The following is a 26,099-nucleotide window of genomic DNA, read 5'->3' on the forward strand; positions in this document are numbered from 1 at the left end:
CCAGTGAATTTTGTATTATATGTCTCTGCTGCATGTAACCTTTTATTGTTAGATCATAACGGAAAGAAGTGTTACATTTTGTTAATTTTATTTGCTTTGTTTATCTGTACTAATATGTTTGCATTTTAACCCGCCAGGAATTCATGTTTTGCAATAAAGATTATTTATTTGATAAATTTCCTTTTTTTTTTTAACTTGCCTATGTCTTCAGGCCGAAAAATAGATGTAATAGTCGAAACAATTAAAGGGAGATAATACTTTCTACTCGTCTATATTACAAATATTCGTAATAAAGGTCAAATTACTTGTTTAAGTAATAGTACCCATCCAAATAGTATTACACGAATACTTTATATCACGAACTATAAATGAGGATACACAAAATAAAAAAACTAAGCGAAATTGTGAATCCCGCATTGCACGAAAAAATGTGTTGTATTTCATAAATAACACGTGTTTTGGTTGATTGTAAACACGTAGTTGTCCATCATGCATTGTGACTCATTTACTGGATTGGTAAAAAAAACTAGGTAAAAATAAATTGCGACACATGTAAATAAACAATTACATGTGCGAGAACATAAGTATGCTAATTTATGCATTTCCATATACATTGTAAGGTAGTGGTCCCGACCTGTTTAAAGTGTTTACGATGATTTAAACGTGTCTCTTCGAAAAAATTAAAAAAAAGGCAGGACAGGATTTTGAGTAAAAAAAAAAGGCAGGATGAGTAACTTGGCCAAAAAAAAAGGCAGGATGACAATTGTTGTAAAAAAGTCAGGATGACAATTGTTGTAAAAAAGTCAGGATAAATAAGCTAAGAAAAAAAGGCAGGACCGAATAGACTGAAAAATAAAAAGGCAGGACAGAGATTACAAATAAAAAAAAGGCAGGACACAATTTTTCATCCTAGCCCCCCCCCCCCCCCTCCCCCATAAAAATCAAATGGTAGCTCCCTTAAACTGGTTTGTGACAACTCTTCGGGTGCTCCCAGAAAGGAGGAAAATATGACTCAATAGAAAAAAGGCAGTTGCTATTTGTCCGGCTAGCCGGACGAATAGTACCAGGACTATTTGTCCGGCCAATACTATGCGCATGTCACTTTTTGTGTATGCGTGTATTATTATCTTCAGCAGCACCAGGGGGTAGCAAATGTTTATCTTTATTGTTAGGACATAATCTTGTTACTGGTAATTGAAATTGTTGATTTCTTCATTCTAGTATATAGTCTAATGTGGATAACGAATAAGTAGAAACAAATCATATAGATTTTTTATATAAGAAGAGAGAAAAAAATATTTGTAAAATAAACTTGGGTAGTGTTTGACGTGCATTTTAAGTTAACGTAAACATGGTAAAGGATTTTGTCTAGCTGAAAAAGGTACAACTTTTTTTTTATGTCTGTAGCTGTGAAGAGAATTATAGACCCCTCTTGACATAAAGTAATCTATATTTTGAGTAAGAGGTGGGAGATTTTTCTATAATCCCCTCCCCCAACAAAAAAAAAAAGAGTACACAACACTGTTAAAATCTTATTCCAAAATTCTAGGTGGGATTTTATTTTATTTACGTGATGAGGTTGAGGTGACACGGTGTGCTCCTTTTCCCAAATTCCTTTTTTCTTTTTTTCTCCTGATCCCATTTTATTGTCCCGTGTATTCCATTACCCCACTTTTTATAATCGTATATCCAAGGAGGTTATAACCTCCTTGGTATATCCAACATCCCCCACTTCAAGTTTGTAACCTCAATCTACCCCCTCCCCTATATACCACTTCGAGGGCTACTTGCAAGATTCATTTTCGGAATATAACTACGCTAAATTTTATTCAGTTAGACATGCAATTGTAAAGGCCTTTCTCAACTACTCTTGCTTTGAAATCTTTTCCCATGACCACTTACACAGCTGTATCGAGTCGAATAATGTTGTAAATCTAATGGTTCTCCGATCAATTATCTTTTATTTCCCGTTTTCCGTGTGATTTCTTTTTTGGAGTCCCTTTTATAAGATTTTATCATTCTTTCGTGTTCCATTGTCAAAATTCCGAAAACTGCAAAAATCACAAATATTGACCGTTTTCATCCATGATCTTAAAATTGAAAATCAGTGATCAGATTACACGCATCCCCTTATATTGGTGCTACTGAAGATACTGTTACACGCACTTCCGATCGCACATCAAATGACATGCGCATTGCAATGGCCGGACAAATAGCCCTGGCACTATTCGTCCGGCTAGCCGGACTAATAGCCACTCCGTAGAAAAAAAAATAGTTACTTCCGTCTGACTTTATCTGTGTATACATTTACCACAGTGGCTAAATTACAAAATTTATCCTTTTTTTTACCATTAATAGGATTGAAGACTGCAAGCTGTTCTTTAGAGAGGTAATACGACCTTTTAAGTACAGGTCCGTGTAAGAGGCAAATCAAATAAAAACTGATAAGTCCATAAACACGGAATATGGTGAAATTTTGGGAACTTTGTAATCATTTTTAAAAGTGACAAAACCATAGCATTACATCGATGTATGCCATATTTGTCTTGAAAAAATAGGTTGAATGCATTCGCCGTCTGTGACAACTCTTCGGGTGCTCCCAGAAAGGAGGAAAATATGACTCAATAGAAAAAAACTGGCGCAAAAATAGTTACTTCCGTCTGACTTTAGGGACTGTGCAATATTTATCTGAGGGTGGGGCCGGTGTACAGCAAATATTTATTAAAAAAAAACTTTATGCCCCCCCAAAATTTATTTTAAAAAAAGTTCCTGCCCCGCTTCAATTAATTACAAAAAAGTCCTTGCCCCGCTTGAAAAAAATAAAACACACATATGGAAACATGATATTTTTTAACTCAAATGCACAACATTCAATAACACATGTATATCAGAGTTAATATATCAACTCAAATGCATATATTTCAATATTATAAAGATTTTATAACACATTTTAATTGTGTTTTGAAAATAATATTTTATACTGCCACTAGAATGTTTCTATACATTTTTTTTATATTCATTGATATACATGATATACTTTCCTTGGAATTATGAAATTCAACTTTAATAAGGGTTTACCCAACATTTTTACTAATTTTTATAAACTTTTGAAGAAGTATTTATTTTGAGATATTGACAAAACTATATAAATTAAAAAAAATTGTGAAATAGCCATTATTTATTTGTAATTAATTTTATATTTTCTTTAAAATTAAAAGTGCCAAACATTTATTTTTCATATTTTAGTTTCAAATTTTTCTTGCTTTGCTTTGCTATTAAAGAACAAATGTACATTTTCTGAAGCTAATTCCAAACTATCAGTCAAATAGCTATGTGTTCAATCCTCTAGTGGTATTTACACAACCCAAATTTAAGTTGTAATTCTTTTAATGTTTAAGAATTTAATTTTGTTATTTTATTAAAGTTTAAGCATTTATTTTCCATATGTTATGTTATGTTTAATTTACAAACCATTGTTAATAGTTTTCCAGATATTTTATTTATACAGATAATAATAATGTACTATATTAAAAGCAATTTGATATTTTTTTAAAGTGCCAAACATTTATTTTTCTTATTTTACATTGTTTTAGTTTCAACATTCTTTTTTTTTCATTTTAATACATTTGAGTTTAATGTTTTGATTCTCCTTTACTTTTATAAACAAAAATGTGAGTACAATATACATGTACATGTGTACAAATAGGTTGTATATACATTGTACATGAACATTTTATACATTTATATGTTGGTCAGTATTTCATTTTTTTAAATGATAATTAAAAGCATAAACACACAAAAATATATTGAAGCACTGTATTAGGCTAATTTGTTTTAGATTATATTGTGTTTTTTTTTTTAAGTTATTTTTTTCTCACAGAAATCACAAATATATGTATTGAAAAGAACATTTAGACCTTTAAACATGTTGCATTCAGATAATATATAAGTATTTAACTAACATTATCTCAAGCCATCGATATGTTAAATGTGCTGTTATTCAATTTGATTTTAATATATAGTTTAAATCTTTTTTACTCTGATTTAATTATTTTTTATGCACACGCAAAGGGGTTTTAAAAGTGTGCGCCCCGCCAAATGTTTCTTAAAAAAAACTTGTCGCCCCGCTCATAATTTGCATAAAAAAGTATGTGCCCCGTCCATGTTTGCACCGGCCCCACCCTCAGATAAATATTGCACAGTCCCTTATCTGTGTATACATTTACCAAAGTGGCTAAATTACAAAATTTATCCTTTTTTTTATACGACCGCAAATTTTGAAAAAAATTTCGTCGTATATTGCTATCACGTTGGCGTCGTCGTCGTCGTCGTCGTCGTCGTCCGAATACTTTTAGTTTTCGCACTCTAACTTTAGTAAAAGTGAATAGAAATCTATGAAATTTTAACACAAGGTTTATGATCATAAAAGGAAGGCTGGTATTGATTTTGGGAGTTTTGGTCCCAACGTTTTAGGAATTAGGGGCCAAAAAGGGCCCAAATAAGCATTTTCTTGGTTTTCGCACAATAACTTTAGTTACAGTAAATAGAAATCAATGAAATTTAAACACAATGTTTATGACCACATAAGGAAGGTTGGTATTGATTTTGGGAGTTTCGGTCCCAACAGTTTAGGAATTAGGGGCCAAAAAGGGACCCAAATAAGCATTTTTCTTGGTTTTCCCACCATAGCGTTAGTATAAGTGAATAGAAATCTATGAAATTTAAACACAAGGTTTATGACTATAAAAGGAAGGTTGGTATTGATTTTGGAAGTTTTGGTCCCAACAGTTAAGGAAAAAGGGGCCCAAAGGGTCCAAATTAAACTTTGTTTGATTTCATCAAAATTGAATAATTGGGGTTCTTTAATATGTCGAATCTAACTGTGTATGTAGATTCTTAATTTTTGGTCCCTTTTTCAAATTGGTCTACATAAAGGTCCAAAGGGTCCAAAATTAAACTTAGTTTGATTTTAACAAAAATTGAAACCTTGGGGTTCTTTGATATGCTGAATCTAAAAATGTACTTAGCTTTTTGATTATTGGCCCAGTTTTCAAGTTGGCCCAAATCGGGGTCCAAAATTAAACATTGTTTGATTTCATCAAAAATTGAATAATTGGGGTTCTTTGATATGCCAAATCTAACTGTGTATGTAGATTCTTAATTTTTGGTCCAGTTTTAAAATTGGTCTAAATTAAAGTGCAAAGGGTCCAAAATTAAACTAAGTTTGATTTTAACAAAAAATAAATTCTTGGGCCTCTTTGATATGCTGAATCTAAACATGTACTTAGATTTTTGATTATGGGCCCAGTTTTCAAGTTGGTCCAAATCAGGATCTAAAATTATTATATTAAGTATTGTGCAATAGCAAGTCTTTTCAATTGCACAGTATTGTGCAATGGCAAGAAATGTCTAATTTCACAATATTGTGAAATAGCAAATTTTTTTTTAATTAAGAGTTATCTTTCTTTGTCCAGTATAGTAAGCAAGAAATATCTGCAAGATTTTTTTTTAATTGGAGTTATCTTTCTTTGTCCAGAATCAACTTAAATCTTTGTTATATACAATATACAATGTATATTCACTTTTTACTACCAACTGATAAATTTAAATAATCTTTACCATTCAGTGATAACAAGCAGTTTTTTTTACATCATGTATTTAAATGAGTAGTAATTGTTGCAAACTCCATTAGAATATTTTAATTGAAATTAGTTTTGGAATAAGGGAAAGGGGGATGTGAATAAAAAATTGGGTTAAATTTTTCTCATTTGAAATTTCATAAATAAAAAGAAAATTTCTTCAAACATTTTTTTGAGAGGATTAATATTCAACAGCATAGTGAATTGCTCTAAGAGAAAACAAAAATTTTAAGTTCATTTGAATACATTCATTCTGTGTCAGAAACCTATGCTGTGTCAACTATTTAATCACAATCCAAATTTAGAGCTGAATCCAGCTTGAATGTTGTGTCCATACTTGCCCCAACCGTTCAGGGTTCAACCTCTGCGGTCGTATAAAGCTACGCCCTGCGGATCATCTGGTTATATGATTTTATTGATGCAATAACCCCATTATAAGTAAGAAAGTTTGACTTAATTTTATAGATGTTTTGGAATTGTTGAAAAGTCATTAGTTTTCCCTCATCGTTTAGTAAATCGTTTATCAAAAGGATCCCTTTATCTATCCAGTCTTTATAGAAAATAGATGTTGTTCCTATTTTTATGTTTTCATTATTCCAGAGCGAGTCTGATAAAAACTCCTCTTCATTTTTTGGTATGAATTTATTTTGTAAATCTGTCCAAGCTTTAAAAACTTCTTCCCAAAAAGGGTTTTTACATCTTTTTGTTGGGCCTAAATAAACTAGGTTTTCAATACTAATTTTTTCAGTACTTTCTAATATCTTATTTAGTTTTGGGTTGTTTTTCAACAACCATCTTATCCAAGTTAGTTTCAATCCTTTTATATATTTGTCAATATCTATCATTTTCAGCCCTCTTAATTTGTGTTCAGAACATAATATTTCTCTTTTTATCTTGTCAGGTTTGTTTTCCCAAATAAATGAATAAATTTTGTCAGTTAGTTGTTTTAAAGTATTTTTGCATGGTGCTTGTAATGTTAAAAACAAATGATTCAATTTTGAAATAATTAGTGTCTTAATGATAGTTATTTTTCCAACTGGTGTTAATGTTTGTTTAGACCAAATTTTTATTTTATTTTCAATTTCTTTAATTCTTGGACCATAATTCAACAATTCCATTTTATGCAAATTAACAGAGAAGTTTATTCCTAGTAATGTAAACCTACTGGAACCCCATTCCAATCCCCATTTTACACACATTGTGTCTTGACTATATTTTTTTTTGCCTATCCACACCACCTTTGTTTTGTCCAAGTTCATATGGAGACCAGACATTTCAGCATATTTTAGGAGTAAGCGAAGAGATGCATCTAGAGATTCAGGTGTACCGTCAAGTATTATTGATGATAGATGATTGGGAGATAAGATATTCTGTGTCATCAATTTTAATTCCTTTAATTTCTTTGTTTTTTCTGATTAAAATTCCTAGAATTTCAGCACATAAAAGAAAAATATAAGGTGATAAAGGATCCCCTTATCTACAGCCTCTTTGGATCTGAAAGAAATCTGATAAAAAACAGTTTTGGGTTACTGATGAGCTTATATTTGTGTAAAAAGTCTTTATCCAAAGTTTTATAGAGGGTCCAAAATTGAAAAAGTCTAATACTTCATTTATGAATTTCCATGATACCGAATCAAAAGATTTTTCAAAATCTATGAGAAGGGGGAGGCCTGGCAAATCATTTACCTCTGTATAAAATAAAATATCATATATGAGACGAGTATTTTCTCCAATATATCTCCCAGGAATAAAACCTGTCTGATCATTGCTAATTATTATGGGTAGCACAGATTTTATACGCTCTGCTATACAACTTGATGCTAGTTTATATGTTGTATTCAAAAGACTTATTGGTCGCCAATTTTTCATAAACTGTCTAGGTTTATCACCTTTTGGTAAGCAAGTAATAATACCCTGTTTTTGAGTTATTGATAATTCCCCCCTATTGTAACCATAAATTATAGATCTGAAAACAAACTTTCCTACATCTGTCCAAAAGAATTTAAAGAATTCATTTGTGAAGCCATTCTGACCCTGGACTTTTCTCATTTTTCATTCTACGCATAGCTGTTGTCAATTCATTATAAGTTATCTCCCCCTCTAAAGATTCTTTTAGAGTATCATTTAATTTTTTAATATCAGAATCAGGTATTTCGCTATTAAGATTTACTTTACTCAAGCTTTCTGTGTTAGTATACAGGTTTTTATAGTAATTTTTGGCCTCTTCTAATATTTTATCTTGTTTACAAATTGTCTCCCCTTTTTCGTTAACTAGTTTGGGGATGGTTTTATTTATAAAATGTTTAGTTTCCATATTCAAAAAAAAACCAGATGGCTTTCCCCCTTCTGCAATCCATTGCATTTTTGACCTGATATAGTATCCCCTCATTTTTTCTTTCCTTATTATTCTAAGATCAGATTTATGGTGTTCAATTTCATTTAATATTTCCTCTGTTAATATGCTTTCCTCTAATTTCTGAATTTTTGCTGATAATATTTTTTCCTTTTTATCTCTTTCCTTCTTTTTATACGACCGCAAATTTTGAAAAAAATTTCGTCGTATATTGCTATCACGTTGGCGTCGTCGTCGTCGTCGTCGTCGTCGTCGTCGTCGTCGTCGTCGTCCGAATACTTTTAGTTTTCGCACTCTAACTTTAGTAAAAGTGAATAGAAATCTATGAAATTTTAACACAAGGTGTATGACCATAAAAGGAAGGTTGGTATTGATTTTGGGAGTTTTGGTCCCAACATTTTAGGAATTAGGGGCCAAAAAGGGCCCAAATAAGCATTTTCTTGGTTTTCGCACTATAACTTTAGTTTAAGTTAATAGAAATCTATGAAATTTTGACACAAGGTTGATGACCACAAAAAAAAGGTTGGGATTGATTTTGGGAGTTTTGGTTTTAACAGTTTAGGAATTAGGGGCCAAAAAAGGGCCCAAATAAGCATTATTCTGGGTTTTCGCACAATAACTTTAGTTTAAGTAAATAGAAATCAATGAAACTTAAACATAATGTTTATGACCACAAAAGGAAGATTGGTATTGATTTTGGGAGTTTAGGTCCCAACAGTTTAGGAATTAGGGGCCAAAAAGGGACCCAAATAAGCATTTTTCTTGGTTTTCGCACCATAACGTTAGTATAAGTAAATAGAAATCTATGAAATTTAAACACAAGGTTAATGACCATAAAAGGAAAGTTGGTATTGATTTTGGGAGTTTTGGTCCCAACAGTTTAGGAAAAAGGGGCCCAAAGGGTCCAAAATTAAACTTTGTTTGATTTCATCAAAATTGAATAATTGGGGTTCTTTGATATGCTGAATCTAACTATGTATGTAGATTCTTAACTTTTGGTCCCGTTTTCAAATTGGTCTACATTAAGGTCCAAAGGGTCCAAAATTAAACTTAGTTTGATTTTAACAAAAATTGAATCCTTGGGGTTCTTTGATATGCTGAATCTAAAAATGAACTTAGATTTTTCATTATTGGCCCAGTTTTCAAGTTGGCCCAAATCGGGGTCCAAAATTAAACTTTTTTGATTTCATCAAAAATTGAATAAATGGGGTTCTTTGATATGCCAAATCTAACTGTGTATGTAGATTCTTCATTTTTGGTCCCGTTTTCAAATTGGCCTACATTAAGGTCCAAAGAGTCCAAAATTAAACTAAGTTTGATTTTAACAAAAATTGAATTCTTGGGCCTCTTTGATATGCTGAATCTAAACATGTACTTAGATTTTTGATTATGGGCCCAGTTTTCAAGTTGGTCCAAATCAGGATCTAAAATTATTATATTAAGTATTGTGCAATAGCAAGTCTTTTCAATTGCACAGTATTGTGCAATGGCAAGAAATATCTAATTTCACAATATTGTGAAATAGCAATTTTTTTTTAAATTAGAGTTATCTTTCTTTGTCCAAAATAGTAAGCAAGAAATATCTTATTGCAAGAATTTTTTTTAATTGGAGTTTGTCCAGAATCAACTTAAATCTTTGTTATATACAATATACAATGTATATTCACTTTTAACTACCAACTGATAAATTTAAATAATCTTTACCATTCAGTGATAACAAGCAGTTTTTTTACATTTTATTTACAGTTTATTTTATGATGTATTTAAATGAGTAGTTATTGTTGCAAATTCCATTAGAATATTTTAATTGAGATTAGTTTTGGAATAAGGGAAAGGGGGATGTGATTAAAAAATTGGGTTCAATTTTTCTCATTTGAAATTTCATAAATAAAAAGAAAATTTCTTCAAACATTATTTTGAGAGGATTAATATTGAACAGCATAGTGAATTGCTCTAAGAGAAAACAAAATTTTTAAGTTCATTAGAACACATTCATTCTGTGTCAGAAACCTATGCTGTGTCAACTATTTAATCACAATCCAAATTTAGAGCTGAATCCAGCTTGAATGTTGTGTCCATACTTGCCCCAACCGTTCAGGGTTCAACCTCTGCGGTCGTATAAAGCTACGCCCTGCGAAGCATCTGGTTTACCATTAATAGGATTGAAGACTGCAAGCTGTTCTTTAGAGAGGTAATACGACCTTTTAAGTACAGGTCCGTGTAAGAGGCAAATCAAATAAAAACTGATAAGTCCATAAACACGGAATATGGTGAAATTTTGGGAACTTTGTAATCATTTATAAAAGTGACAAAACCATAGTATTACATCGATGTATGCCATATTTGTCTTGAAAAAAATAGGTTGAATGCATTCGCCGTCCGCATATATACAACAGTGTAATGGCATTGAAAGTACTTGAAGTATGGGTAGGTCAACATCGATATATTTGATTTTCTGTAAACAGCAGATGCCTAGCACACATTTTTTTTTATATTTGTAATCAGTTGATACATATCTTCTCTTTCAATGAATAAAAAGTTTGGAAATTTTTATTTGAAAAATGTTATTCACTAAAGTAAAGTCATCGAAACGCGTCATTCACCGTATTGTTTATCTCCCTTGCTTGGTTACCTCTTTTTTTTTAAAAGGCGCGTAGTCTGCACAACAACAATAACAAATGGCAGACGAGATGGTCCCGCCAGACATGAAGGGCAGTTTAAGTCTGTCTTAACCCATTCATGTGGGATTTAATCCTGTATGTAATCAGGATAAAAGTGTACGAAAGCTCGCTGAATGTAATGAAGACATAACGCCGCGGCATTGACAGACCTCAGACTGCATGGAGGTTGCCAGACTATCCACGAACCAGCCGTATCAGTCCGGGAAATCCACTAATTCGACAACGTTGTTGAAATCGTAAACGTTGTCATATTCGACAACGTTTGATGTAAATGTCTTAAAACATGTTGAAAACATGTTAAAACTATATTTCAACATATATATATTTATGTTTATCATTAAATGTGTGTTCTTTTTATATTTCTATTGGTTATCTTTGTTTATCGACGCAATGAATTGAAGTTGTCGAATTCGGAAACTTCCGGTTGTCGAATTCGACAACTTCCTGCGCATTATTTGTTAAGATAGTATAGGACAAATGTGTTTTTGTGAGTTTCTACGTAATAACCAAACAAGGTTATGTTTTGTTATCATAAGTTTGCGATGACGGTATTTTTTATCTCGCTGCAAGGTCCGCCGGACGATTTTTCGCGCATTTTGTAGAGAAATCGGCGTTTTTTACGGGTTGTCGAATTCGACATCGCGGAAGTTGCGGAATACGGCAACTTCCTGGAATTCTGAATTTGTCCTTCAATCTTATTCCTTTTGACTTTCAAATAAAAGAACATATTTAAAACACATTTGAAGGTACGTATATTGTATTATTGCATTATATATAAATAAACTGTTCATCAACATATAATTTCAAGATATCAGCTGCTGATCTGGCAGATTCAAAACTGTCAAATTCTAAGCAATACACAGACTTCAGTTTTGGTCCTTGATGATCATGGATCATCTCTCCTGTAAAAAAGCATACTGCAGACTGTAGCGTTCTCCTATGCAGCATACAAATACTTAGTATACCACAAATGTTCCTGGGGACATGACCGATTAACCGTCTGCCTCCTTGGAGGGGTGTGTGTTTCAATATCCAAAATGTTTGGGTCAACATCTGTAGGGGCTTTAACGAGCACAGCGTTTATGTCGTGCCTATTTGTAGGCTCTGGTTGACAGTTCATCATAAATCTGATTCCGTCCAACGGCTTCCTGTGATAACTGTGATAGCTGAAAGTAGAAATACAAATCGTATTTTTTTTTGTTCCTCTATTTTTAATGAAATATTTGGAAAAATAAAAATGATATTTAGACTAACGGCTTGAAATTCATAATTACCCATTTACTGTCGATATAAATGCCAAAGGCACAGTTCCTCCAACATCTAGTCCCTTCTGTGATCTGTATGCATGCAGCTCTCTTATGAAATTCATGTTGTCAACTTTTCGTCTCTAGCGTTGTAGGGGGCGATAAAGGGGGATCTGAACACGTGAAAAAAAAAATCGAAAAAAAAAAGTGGCACGAATAATAAATTCACAATTATTTGGATGGTTTGCACGCAAAAAATAACTCAGAATACACAAGATATATCAATCAAATACGTCCCACGTAAGGTTGGGTCTGGGTCCCCGGGAATGGCCTATTAGGGATTTCATAGTAGAGGGGTTTGATATCTATTGAGTGAGGTGGGAGAAACGGGGACGGGAGGTGGGAGGAGGAGCTGGAGGTGGGTGAAGGGGTAGGAGCTGGAAAAAGGGGGTGGGGGTGGGAAAGAAATTACTTTAAAAAAGTGGGAGGTGGGAGAAGGGTACCCCCTCCACCCCTTCATAGCACTTATTGACTACTTTTAAACATCTTTAATTGTGTATGTCTGGGTTTTTTTGTAGATGAAACGTAAAAGATGGGGAAGGTGAATGAAGAGAAAGGAAGGCGAACCAGGCAGAGTAGTAGTAAAGCACCATACACAAGAACGTGCAAATGTTTAGTGCACGATCCCACGCTCAATTCACCACTAGCTAAAACTAGCGGAAAAGACTTACGCAAGTCCGATTTAAACTATTTGATAGACAACAACCTTTTACCTAAAAGAGCCACTTGGGTGTGTAAAAACTGCTTGGCTTACAGTCAAAATAAGCTAGTTTCTAATACTGACAACGATGTCGAAGATGAAAAAGATTTGCACGAAAATGACCCGGACACTATTGAGTTGAATGAAGACCAAGTCGAGCTTCGACCTTGTGTCTCAGACGTCATCAAACTTCTGAGAAATAAAACTTTAAATGAGTCAGAAAAAGATCTTATTTTATCGGAAGTAGGGAAATTTATCTGTGATGACATTACTAATGACACTAAAGAGTTCTCTTCATATAAAAACTTAGACCAGTTAAGCGAACTAAATGTGAAAGACTTCTTAACTTCTCGGCCTAACTCTTTGGTTACATTTCTCCGTTGTTGCACTAACATACCGCATACACTAGACAATGCCAGCAGCAAGAAGCAATACTCCTTGTGTTTGCTCATTGAGCAACTATACTTTGTTAGAAATAATAATTATATTGGCTCATTTTCGTTCTCAAAATCTCTGATACAGTGGTGTCTACATGGAAGTAAAACGTCTATTGCTATATCGGGAAGCTCTTCTCCGTCGGGAAGCGTAACCACTTTAAAGAACGTACTTAAATCTGCTAGTAATGACTGTAACAAATGCCCCCCAAATGATGTTGACTGTTTCTTTGATAATACCCAACGGGTCGGGAAGACGCGACGTGTTCGTGAAGGAGGGGTTACACCCGTTAACGTAGCTACAAATGTTGTGTATTGTCAAAATGAAACACAGTCAGATATACAGTCAAAACTAGAATTGAAGCCAGGCTTATGGCGAGTACCTTTCTCCGAAAGCTCGGACCAAATAATCGCAAAAGATGAACAATTGTATAACAATATTTTTCGGCCTTATCGATTTGCCTTTATTGAAAAAACAATAAACGATGTTGTAAACGAGCTATCGTATGACGAGCTCAGTGATGAGTACAAGGATCATGTCACTTTCAGTCGGGTTATAGCAGAAAGACAACCGCTCTTTAGGATATGTAGCAACTGTCAGCGTGAGTGTTTAAAAACGCAGTCCGTTTGTCAAAATTGCAATTACGATTGCAGCACAATAGAACGGAAAGCGTTGTACTCCGACATCCCCAAAGGTGTAGAATCAAAGTCAATTATTAATGTGGGGGAAATTATAGGAGTCAATCCCAATAGCAAAGAAAACGTACAAACAGTCCTTGATGCCTTGGCAATTGAGTGTGGTATTGATAAACAAAGAAAATGGGTGAGAGTCGGTAGCGACGGTGTTCCTTGGTATAGAGTCTCAATTTGAATTCCGAGGGTTAGCAGCCTCAAAATCACCACCAGAGTATTGGAAAAATCTCGGAAGTTCAAAGTCTAGATCAGAGGAACAAGCATTTCAGGGAAAAAATATTATTTTGGAAAAAATACATCAACTTAAAAATAATACAACATTAGCTTTCACTGATGGCTCCTGCAAAGGAAATCCAGGTCCATGTGGTGCTGGGGCAGCTATTTTAATATCAAACAGCTCAGAACATGTGGAGTTAACCCAGCCAGTTTCCAATAGAGGATCTATTTTATTAGGGGAATTAGTAGCTATCAAGCTAGTAATAGATTTTCTTATAATTCCAAACAACAGAAAAAACACTGAATCCATCCAAATTTTCTCAGACAGCCAATCAGCAATTGGAATTTTAACTTTAAATTGGAAATCAGATAATTATGGCAAAACTATTAAAATTGGTATATTGGCACTTAAATCTGAAGGAATCATTGTTTCCATTGAATGGACCCCTGGACACGCTGACATACAAGGTAATGAACTAGCAGACCAACTAGCTAAAAAAGCAGCACAGGAGGCAGAAAAAATAAAAAGCATTCCAGTATTTACAAAACAAGATATACAAAAAGGAGCAAAAGACAGTGTTATGGTAAAATGGCAAAACCGATGGGACACCAGTGATAAAGGAAGAAGATATTATGCCTTTCAACAAAATGTAAAAAATACACTTCCAAAAGACAAGCCGTCAACTGAAATATATAGAATAACTACTAGTCTAAGAACAGGATATTGTAATTTAAACTTTTACAAATCAACAATATGCCCAGCACTCATCGACAAATGCAGCTGTGGACAAGTAGAAACAGTTGACCATTACCTACTGGATTGTGAAAATTATGAGGAGGCTAGAGAAAAACTCCTCTCAGCACTCTACTTCATAACAGCAAAACTAACACTTGAATCTGAAGTATTGTTAGCAACAACAGAAAATGATAATTACAAACATCACATAGAAGATATTCATCATTTGTTAGGGGTCTTTATTAAAGATACTGGAAGGTTCACAAAATAGATAGTTAAGGTTTTATAAGGGTTAATTATTTATTCAATTTTAATTTAATTTTTTTGGGTAATTAATTATTGAATTATTTATTTAGTTACATATTTTTTTCTGCAGTGCCACATTATAAATACAAATGTACCAATGAGTTTTATACAAAAGTGACGTAAATTTACCAGTGTGATTCAAATTACAGAGAGATTATAGTGTCAAGTTGACACTTCTAAAGACTAAAGACATGCCAATGAAGGAGAGTTGATTATGATATCACTGAGATGTGTTTTTTTCAGGTAAATCAATATGCTGTCTCTGTCCCCACACTCTGTTTGCACAATAAGTAATACCAACTGGAGTCTTCAACAAAGAGCCTTGGCTCACACCAAATAACAAGCTATGAAGGGCCCCAAAATTACTAGTGTAAAATCATTCAAACGGGAAAACCAAAATATGCTTATTTGTAAATCATGTATAAGGTTGTTCTGAGTTTGAAACTGTTTAGCAATTTTTTTATATATATAAAACATGATCAATTGGAACTTTATATTATTTTTCATTGTGTTCTTAAATGTACATGCATCACACTAACTATAAAAAACAAAAAAATCCTTGATTTAAGATTCTAATGGAATAGATTCTTATGAAATGAATATAAATAAATGTACATGTAGTCTTTTATTTGGAATGAATTCAGTATCAATTTACATCTATAAAAATTGTCTTGTGCATTTCTTTTTCAGCATACAATTTTCACTCATGTTTTAGAATCTGTGAAACAGGATTGGTCGTGTGTGGCTTCACTTCTTGAGAATTTTATAATGACTATAAATATCAACTTCTTTAAAGTAAGATGTTGTTCTTCTATCAGATAATGCAGCATGCTACATGTACCACTGTGGACATATCTGGTTATGCTTACAAGAAGTAAGAGAAGTAAAAGAACAGGTAACATACAATGTATATTAGCTGTTGTCTGCTCTATGGTCGGGTGGTCGTCGCTTTGATATATTCACCATTTCCTTTCTCAATTGTATATGGTAAAAGCAGAAGACAACAATTGAGAATTAGCATGATTAGGGTCGAAATCAAAAGTTCAATGTAGGATAAACACTGACCCCCTTACTCTCCTCTTAACTTAATTTGGGAAAAAATAGATTGACCATAGGAGAGTATAAAATCATTTCAATTAAAGAAAAAATTGCAGCAATTTTTACCCCCACCCCAAACTATTTGAATTAAGTTTATTATCCTTCATTGATTTTTTTTATGTTTTCCCTAAGCATGCTAAGTGACAGTAGTTTAATATTCATCTTACAGCTAATTTCTTGTAGAGTAGAATTTTGATTTTGAAACGTTTACCCAAGCTTTGTACAACGTAAGACTGACATCTTCATACAATAAATATAGGCAAACCATAAAATATAAGTTTAACCCTTGTTTATAAAAAAAGAAGATGTGGTATGATTGCCAATAAGACAACTCTCCACAAGGGACCAAATGACACATAAAGTAACAACTATAGGTCACAGTACAGCCTTCAAGAATGAGCAAAGTCCAAACCGCACAGTCAGCTATAAAAAGCCTGGAAATGGCGAGGTAAATCAATTCAAAAGAGAAAACTTACAGCCTGATAAATGAACCAATAATGAGAGAAAAACAAATATGTAACACATAAACACAGTCTGCGACGTTAAGCGGTAGCCCGAAGCCCGTGTCTAGTTTAATTAAGCTCGGACTAGTAAAAAGTACACTGCCGATAGTCCGACCGGTCTAGTGCATATCTGTGTGCACTTTTTTAATCGTTACCGTAAGTTAACTGCCGAATGTGTCAATACAACTTTTGAAACTTTGAAACTTTTGAAACTTTTTATTTCTCAAGACCCCATCAGGGGTATGTGAATATAAACAATAATAACAAACAATAACATATATACAAAATAATGAGATCATAGAATGACATGGTTACATATTCAATGGTATACATAAAGTACATGATTTAAGGAATTTGCAGTGGAAGGCAAATCTAATTTATAACAGACAGAACAATTTTACAAAATTTGGCAAGTTTGACAATTAAATTGTAGTCATCAGAACAAAAAAGTTCACAATATTTTATAGCATTTGGCTTTTTATACACATTACAGGGCAAAAGCCTTTTTCTTTCATTTGAAAAAAAAGTACATTTAAATAGATAATGAAATTCATCACCAATTTCACATAAATTGCATAAATCACAAATGCGATCATCACGATCAACACCCCAAAAACGACCTTGTTCTATTGGCAATTTATGGTTCATACATCTAAAATTACAATATGCCTTTCGAAGATCATATGGTAGATCAACAATATATCTTTCAAAATTATGAATGGTTTTGAAAATTCTATAATTTAAACATTTAGCAGAATCATAAACAGTAGTAACCCATGTTTGTTTGAACTGATCACAGAGACATTGTTTGACTAGATTTGATATGACTACATTTTTTGGTACACTCTGTGACAGCCAGTACTCTGAGAGACCACAATTATTAAGGGTTTTTTCAATACAAACAATCCATTTAGAATGGATACAACGCCATCGAGATCAATAAACTGATACTCACTTCCTTGCAAAAGTAGCGTAAACCAGTTTTTACGGTCTCCCTAATAACCGATTGTTCAAAATAAATAAAAAAAAGCGCAAAAACGGTCAGTACCACGTGTTTTCAAAATTTCAAATTTCGGTAGTTATTGAATAATTTGTGTTGCATAAACTAAATAAAATATAATCATAACAGAAAATAAAAAAAAAAATGTTCATTTTTGCATCGGAAGACATTAATTCGTAACTGTCCGCTTGACATCTTGTGTATTTAGACGATTGGTTATTAGGACAACCTCGGTGACTGGTTACCGTTAATTTTATGAAGAAGTGGTGCCAGTTTTGTTTTCATATCGAAAGATAAAAGTACACACATAATTTTACATCGTTACATGGCTTCATTGTTGAGGTGGTCGGATAGTGCGAGACCTGGAAAGGCACCAAAAAGACTGTCTCGCACTTCCGACCAAGTTACAGAAGCAAAGAAAAAATACGAGGACAAGCGCGTCAGAGAGTTCAAAACCCATTGGATGGACGGTCGTCCCTGGCTCAAGTATGATAATGAGAATTCCGTTATGTATTGTACATACTGTAAGGAGCAGGGAAAGGAATGGAAATTCGTATCTGTTGCCGAGAGGCCACTTCCCCAGAATTCACTGCATGGCTGCAAAGGCCATTAACTCTATAAAACAAATGTAAATCAAACTGAATATGACAGACTTAGCATTCTCTTTCGTAATGCCCATGCTGTTGCTAAACATCATCTAAGCTTTAAAACTTATAATGTTATATGTAAACTGGATCAAGCTAAAGGTCTTGATGTTGGCAATAGCTACCTGAATGACAAAAAGGCCTGTGTATTTGTCAAAAATATAGCCAGTGTTTCCAGAAATGAGACCAGAGACCTTTTGAAAAAAACACCATTTCTGAGCCTCACCTGTGATGGGTCATCTGACTTCATGGGGGATGAATATGAGTCATTGTGGGTAAGAAGAAAGATAATTGAAAAGTTTTTAGATTTGGGTACTGCTGAATCTGCAGGATCTCAGGACATATTTAATTACATGAAAGCTGTTTGCTTTGAAAATTCAGAGGACAATACCAACCAACTGTGGAGTAAACTTATTGGCTTTTGCTCAGACGGTGCATCAAACATGCAAGGTAAATTTATTTTTTAATTTATTTATTATGTAATATACAATGTGGATGGGGTTGGGATGGGCTTTGCTCATTGTTGAAGGCTGTACGGTGTCCTATAGTTGTTAATGACTGTCAGTGTCATTTTGGTCTTTTGTAGATAGTTGTCCTATTGGCTATCATACCGCATGTTCTTTTTTATATTTACAGTAGAAAAAATGGTATCCATGTTGTAGACTGTACTATGACTTATAATGGTTTACTTTTACAATTTGTGACTTGGATTGAGAGTTGTCTCATTGACACTCTGACTCATGCCACATTTTCTTATCCATATAGATAAAATAATTAGGTGTAGATACAGTTATTTATTTTCACATGTGCTTGGTGCGTAGCAAATGTGTATATGTTCTCTGTAGCTATATGTGTGACAGTGTATGTACGTACTAGTTTATAAACATGCAATTCTTCATTCATCATGTTCATATAATATAAAGAATACAAAATAATGGGTATAAAGAAAAGACAAATGACCTAAAAAATTAAAAGAATATTATACTGAAACATGTGTAATGAAAGAACCTCAATCTAGACCTTCATATTGATTTAAAGTAACCATGGACTGTGGTAAACATATAGAATTTGAAAAAATTCTAAACATGATAAAGGAATTAAAACATTTTTACAGTATATGATTAAAATTAATTTAATGTACAATGTCAATGTAATGTTACAAAAATAGTTTGTTTTAAAGACATATTTTTTTCAGGTATAAGAAATGGTGTGGCTGCTTTGATGAAAAGAGAAAACCCAGAAATAGTTGTTACTCATTGCTTGGCTCACAGAGTTGAGTTAAGCTTTAAGGATGCTATTAAGTCATCTAAATTGTATGATAAAACCATAACTCTTCTTCTTGGTAAGTTATTATGTTTGGCAATAAAACAATTAATAATCATCATGATTAAAAAGTCCTAGTTCATTCAATTCAAATGCATTTAGCTTATTATATTTTACATGTATGCATATGCAATGTATGTCATGCATTGATGTATAGCAATTTAATGTCAAAAATTTATACATATACACCATGGCATACATTGTACCCTTATTTATTAATCATGTAAATTTATTTACATAAATTTGTCTTACAGAAGATGTCTTAAGTCAAATTTTCAAATAACTATTTTACAGGTCTTTACTACTTGTACCGCAGAGGTCCCAAACAGAAGAAAGCCTTAAAACGAGCTTTCAGTGCACTTAACATGACGAAAATACTTCCAACCCGTGTAGGAGGAACTCGTTGGATGCCACACATGCTTAGAGCAATAAATGTTATTATCAAAGGTTACAGGGGATTTAAAGCTCACCTAGAAAGTGCTTCACATGAAAATCCAAAAGCTGAAGGACTTGCCAAAATTCTAACTGATGTAGCAGTTGTCACATTCATGTTAAATTTAAAGGTATACATGTAGAATAATAAATCATTATTAAAAACATACATTTAGAAGTCAAAATATTTTTAAAGATTGCTTTATTGATTTTTGGTTTTCTTTATCTTGACATGTCTGTTTTGATTTTTGACAATTGTTACTACTCTTATATGTACAATGTAATTACTGCTTTACAAATAATGAATGTGAATATGAACTGCATATTTAAATTTCCATGTATATGACGAACTTATATTTATGTATTGAATTTTAATTAATTGCATTTCATTTAGGAAATCATATCACCTTTGAACAGACTATCCTTGATTCTGCAGAAACAGAACCTAACATTGTATAATGGACATGCACAGATCAAAGCAACTACAGAAGTTCTAAAAATATGCAAACCAAGTAAGTTATCTTGTAATTGCATATATGTCATAGCATAACTGTCTCTGATTGTACAGGTTATAATATTAAAGTAATTAAATAAATACCTGTAATCATCAATATCTCAGTCTATAAGCAAATTGTGTTTTATGGTGCAAGCAAAAATATGTTTCTCATTTTTTAACATGTTTAATGAATAAGTTTTTTTGTCATTTTAGAGTATGGGGACCATGAGATTCATCTTGTAAAGAAAAATCTCAAGTCCACCTTAATAAGGTCAGGCATGGATATAGAGGAAGTTAACACAGAGTGGGCCATTTTGAAATCTTTAATATATCAAAGGTAATTAATGTTTCTGCTCATTGTTTGGGTTGTTGTCTTTTTGGCACAATGTTTCCATTCTCTATTCTATAAAAACCTAATTTTAGCTTAATGTTACCTATAGGGTAAACAACTCCTAACTCTGTATTCATTTACTCCAATTTTTTGCCTTGAACATCTTAAGGATGTATTCTTCTGACTTTTCAGTTTCGTTGAAATCTCGTTCTTAAATTATTTCCAAAACATATGATAGAAGTGGAAAATATCAATGAATTTTAAAAATATTATAAACAAACATAACTCTGTGAAAAAATTGTGTATTTACCATGAACGGTTTTTGAATAATCCAGTTTTCAAATTTTACGACCATTCAAGTCAGTATTTTTAGTCAAAATTTTGAGAAAATGGATGAGGGATACAAACAATTATTTTACAAGAATATTATACATCCCATCTCATTTTGGTCTTTTCAAATTTCTTAGATATGTATTTTTTCAATCATTTATAACAAAACAGTTGAATTAATATGCATTTTGTTCTTTAAAATGAGAAAAATCATAAAAATACAAAATTGGCAGTATGGTAAATTTTACACAAAAAAGCATCAAAATATGATAAAACTTTCTTATATTAACACCTACCTATAGTTTTTGTAAGTTAAATTTATTCAGATTGGTCCACTTCATCTTTATGGAAAGTATGAAAAAAAGTTTAATTGTGGAACTGTGATTTTTTTCACGATAATAGCCCAAAAATAGCCTAAAAATCGATGAAAAGTGAGAAAATCATCAAAATTGGGCATTTTTAAAGGGCCGTAGCAAAACAAGAAGCACACCACCATATGATTTTTTCTTCACCAATTGTTTTGTTACAGTCTTATAAACCTAAAAATCAGGTTAAGAAAAAAAGTTTAATTCTAGAAATTTTTGGCTCCTCAGAGGTGTACATCCTTAATATTTTTGAAAATAAAATATCCATATATGTCTGATATTGAATATTTACAATTTTGTGTATTAATTTTTTAGGTACAGTAACATACTTATAGATGGGGATCTGTGTTTGAAACATTCAGGGATGGCCTTGACAATATAAAGCTTCTTATAGATGCTCTGCTCAGTCTACCACCAACAAGTGTCAATAACGAAACTACATTCAGCAGAACCAAACTCAGCAAAGGCAAGAGGCGGGGTCATTTGAAGACGGACACATTGAAGGACTTGATCCAAGTCGAAATTGAGACTGCTAATGTTGAGCAGTTTGACCCAAAGCTGGATGGTAATTGTTTATTCAAAATTATTTTTTTGTCTGCATGACAGAAAAAATTGGATAATATTAGCTCAAAGTTGAATTTATTCCTGTTTACTTATTTTCAATACTTACTGTCCTCAGTTCACTGTATCATTGTATGCCTTTTAAAACACATACTTAATGTCTTATGTATTTTCTCCCATGCTGTTAAGCTCTTTCAAGACAAAGTTTTAATAAGTTTAAGTTTCCTCTTTGATTACATATTAGTCTGAATAATTGTAAACTTAATTAAAATTTCTGACAAACACTGTTTATTTTTTTTAAATAATTTGTACTGTTTCAGATTACCCCTTCAGACAGTAGAAGGAGAGTTGGCTATTCCAGACCATCACGGTTAACCGAGACACTCCAAACAAACACAGTCAACCAAGAAACTGTTGTGGTTGGTCATGATGAGATTGATACACCAGCTGCTGGTCAAGACATCCAGGTATTTATTGTATTTAAAATACATCACATAGTTCATAAAAGCATTCAAATATTTGTAATTTAAAAAAAAAACATAAATACTTTTAAGAATGAGAACCAGCAAAGATATAAATTTCTGCAATATCTTAATTCTAATACACAACACAGCATAAATTATTTTTCTTTGTAGAGAACTAATTACTATATATCACGCAAATTATTATAGTCCAAAGTTGTTGTAATTATTATACCCCCGCTTTAAAAAAGGACCCCCGCTTTAAAAAAAGGGGGGGTATACTGTTTTACCGCTGTCTGTCCGTCCATCAGTCCATCCATCAGTCCGTCCGTCCGTCCCACGAAACTTTCGTCACATTTTTCTCAGGAACTACAATACAAGGATTTCTGAAATTTGGTTTCAGGGTTTATCTAAGTCAGCTATACCGTGTGATGCATTTTCAGATTGATCACTTGACAACTTCCTGTTTACCAAACACTTGTATGATTTTACACATGATAGCCAAGTTGAAAATTTTCGTCACATTTTTCTCAGGAACTACAATACAAGGAATTCTGAAATTTGGCTTCAGGGTTTATCTAAGTCAGCTTTACCGTGTGATGCGTTTTCAGATTGATCACTTGACAACTTCCTGTTTACCGAACACTTGTATGATTTTACACATGATAGCCAAGTTGAAAATTTTCGTCACATTTTTCTCAGGAACTACAATACAAGGATTTCTGTAATTTGGTTTCAGGGTTTATCTAAGTCAGCTAAACTGTGTGATGCGTTTTCAGATTGATCACTTGACAACTTCCTGTAAACCGAACACTTGTACGATTTTACACATGATAGCCAAGTTGAAAATTTTCGTCACATTTTTCTCAGGAAATACAATACAAAGATTTCTGAAATTTGGTTTCAGGATTAATTTAAGTCAGCTATACCGTGTGATGCGTTTTCAGATTCATCACTCGACAACTTCCTGTTTACCGAACACAGCATATTTTTACACTATTAATATTATCCACTTGTGGCGGGGTATCATCAGTGAGCAGTAGCTCGCAGTTTACTTGTATTCAACCATGATGTACATCCACATCAAATTGAAATGATTAATATTACAAGGTTTTAATATATATTTTTTTCTGATGATTGTTATCAACCAAGAAGAAGATTGCAGTACAGATGAGGATGAGGACAGTGGTGAAGAAAGTGAAGATGAAAATTAACTTGCTGAACAGGAGTTGTTCAGCAAATTGAAAAAAATCATGAAAAATTATGAAGAATAAATATATAATCAATTGATATAAGCTTTCTTCTATTTTTGGTCTGCATCAGAAAGGGTGATCTCTTTAACTTTCCAAAGTCAAATTTGAATAAACAATATGTGATGGCAAGGGGTTTATATCTACATGTATGCATTTAATTTACATTTACATGTTTGTCTTCAATTCAAAGAATGGAGTCAGTTTTGTCAACAGTTTTGAGAAGGTTTTTATTTAAGGAAAGTAGAATGTTTCATATAATATGGAGAAAAAACTCTACATTTTTGACAAGATTTATACACAAAAATGTAACCTCAGAATGCAGGATTTTACATCTAATATTCCAAAATTTTCTTGGGGGGGGGGGGGGGGGGCATGCCCCCAAACCTCCCTAGCTGGTTCGGATCACTTCGTGATCCTCACCGGGGACACAGATTTTATCCGGTCCAGTACATATAAATTCAGGCTAGTATTTTTTTTTTTTACTACCCCATAGGGCTAGTTATTCAAATAGTTTTTGGCACAGACTGTAAACAAACAACAACCACTGTATGTCTGTACTCTAACTATTTATACAGAAAAGAAGATGTGGTATGATTGCCAATGAGATAACTCCCCACAAGAGACCAAATTGACACAGAAATTAACAACAATAGTTAACTTTAGATTGCCTTAACCAAATGTTAGTAAACTGTTATACAATGCTTATTACCACTAAACACAATCAAGTTTGAATATTTTGGGGCGTCACTTTAGTCGTTCTAAAGTTATGCCCCTTTACAAATGGTAAAATTGCTATTTTTTTAGTTTTCTTCCTATTTCTGTAGTTTGCCTTAATCTAATGTGATAAAACTTTTATACAATACTTTTTAGTTATTTTGTGTATATTTAAATTGCAGAGTAATGAATATCTTATATTTCATAGGGATCAATATACAGGGATATTGCTACTCTGAGGCCCATGCAGGAAAGTCATATTGTGATTCAAAGATGGCAAATAAGCGCAAAAAGATAAAAAGTTGGGTTGCAAGTTGAAAAAAAACATTGTAACAGCAGCTGATATGAAAATTGTCCTTGACTCTAGAACAGGTAAATTAACAAAATGTACATTGTTCAAACAGAAAACATAATTACAACACAAACTCACAGTGATCTAAATGTGACCTGTTAAAATAAGCAAATCTGGTTCTATACACAATTTCAGAGACAGTCTGATTCTCTTAAGTAAATTTCATTTCACAAATAAATCTGACATGATAATGACAAAATGTTAGACGAGTCACAGACTGAGGCTCACATACACATCAGGGGCGGATCCAGCCATTTTAAAAAGGGGGGTTTCAACTATATGTCCCCATTAAAATGCATTGATCGGCCAAAAAAAAAGGGGGGGTTGCAACCCCAAGACTCCCCCCCCCCTGGATCCGCCAATGCACATGTTACATAACCCATATTTAACAGAAAAAATTAAAGCATTGGATAAAATGATCCATGGCATGTTGTTTGAAGCCCCATGTGTGATATTATATTAAGATATTTTTTCTGGTCTGTGTATCCATCTGCTTGACTGTTTGTCTGTCTGTTCCTTATTATACCTACCCCCACAACAGAATTTTATGATACTTGGTAGATAATAAGGACAAACTATGTAGATGTGCATATCAACAGGAAATTACGATTCAATTTTTTTCTATGAGTTACTCCCCTTTGAACTTATTTGCTTTAACCCTTTCATGCCGAATGTATCCTTTTGGCACACCGGTGTAGATGCCGAATGTATCCTTTTGGCACACCGGTGTAAATGCCGAATGTATCCTTTTGGCACACCGGTGTAGATGCCGAATATTTCTATTTTTAGACGGTCACAGTGCAAACAGTAAAAATAATGTTTAAACATGTTTCTTGGCCCCGTTGCTCAATGGATGTTATGATAAACATCAAATGCATTCGATATTTTAGTATCGGGCGTAAAAACACTGTTGAAATATGTTTTTTTTAAAGATTGTTGAGGGAAAAAAAAACTCGTGAAAAACAAAATGGCGGAATCATGGTCAAGAGTTTCATTTCGAGTTGAAACATTTAGAAAACTTGACCTGCGGTCATGAAAGTGGCTTAACTTGAACAAAAGTAGTTATTGTACGTATATTTTGGAGTTGTGAGAAGGATATTTGTAAAACAATCTGAAATCGAGACTTTGATTGTCGCCATCAGGTGCACGACTGTAAATTATTATTTCTCGTTGC

Source organism: Mytilus trossulus, chromosome 7 (genome assembly GCF_036588685.1).
Source record: "Mytilus trossulus isolate FHL-02 chromosome 7, PNRI_Mtr1.1.1.hap1, whole genome shotgun sequence".
Lineage (NCBI taxonomy): Eukaryota > Metazoa > Mollusca > Bivalvia > Mytilida > Mytilidae > Mytilus > Mytilus trossulus.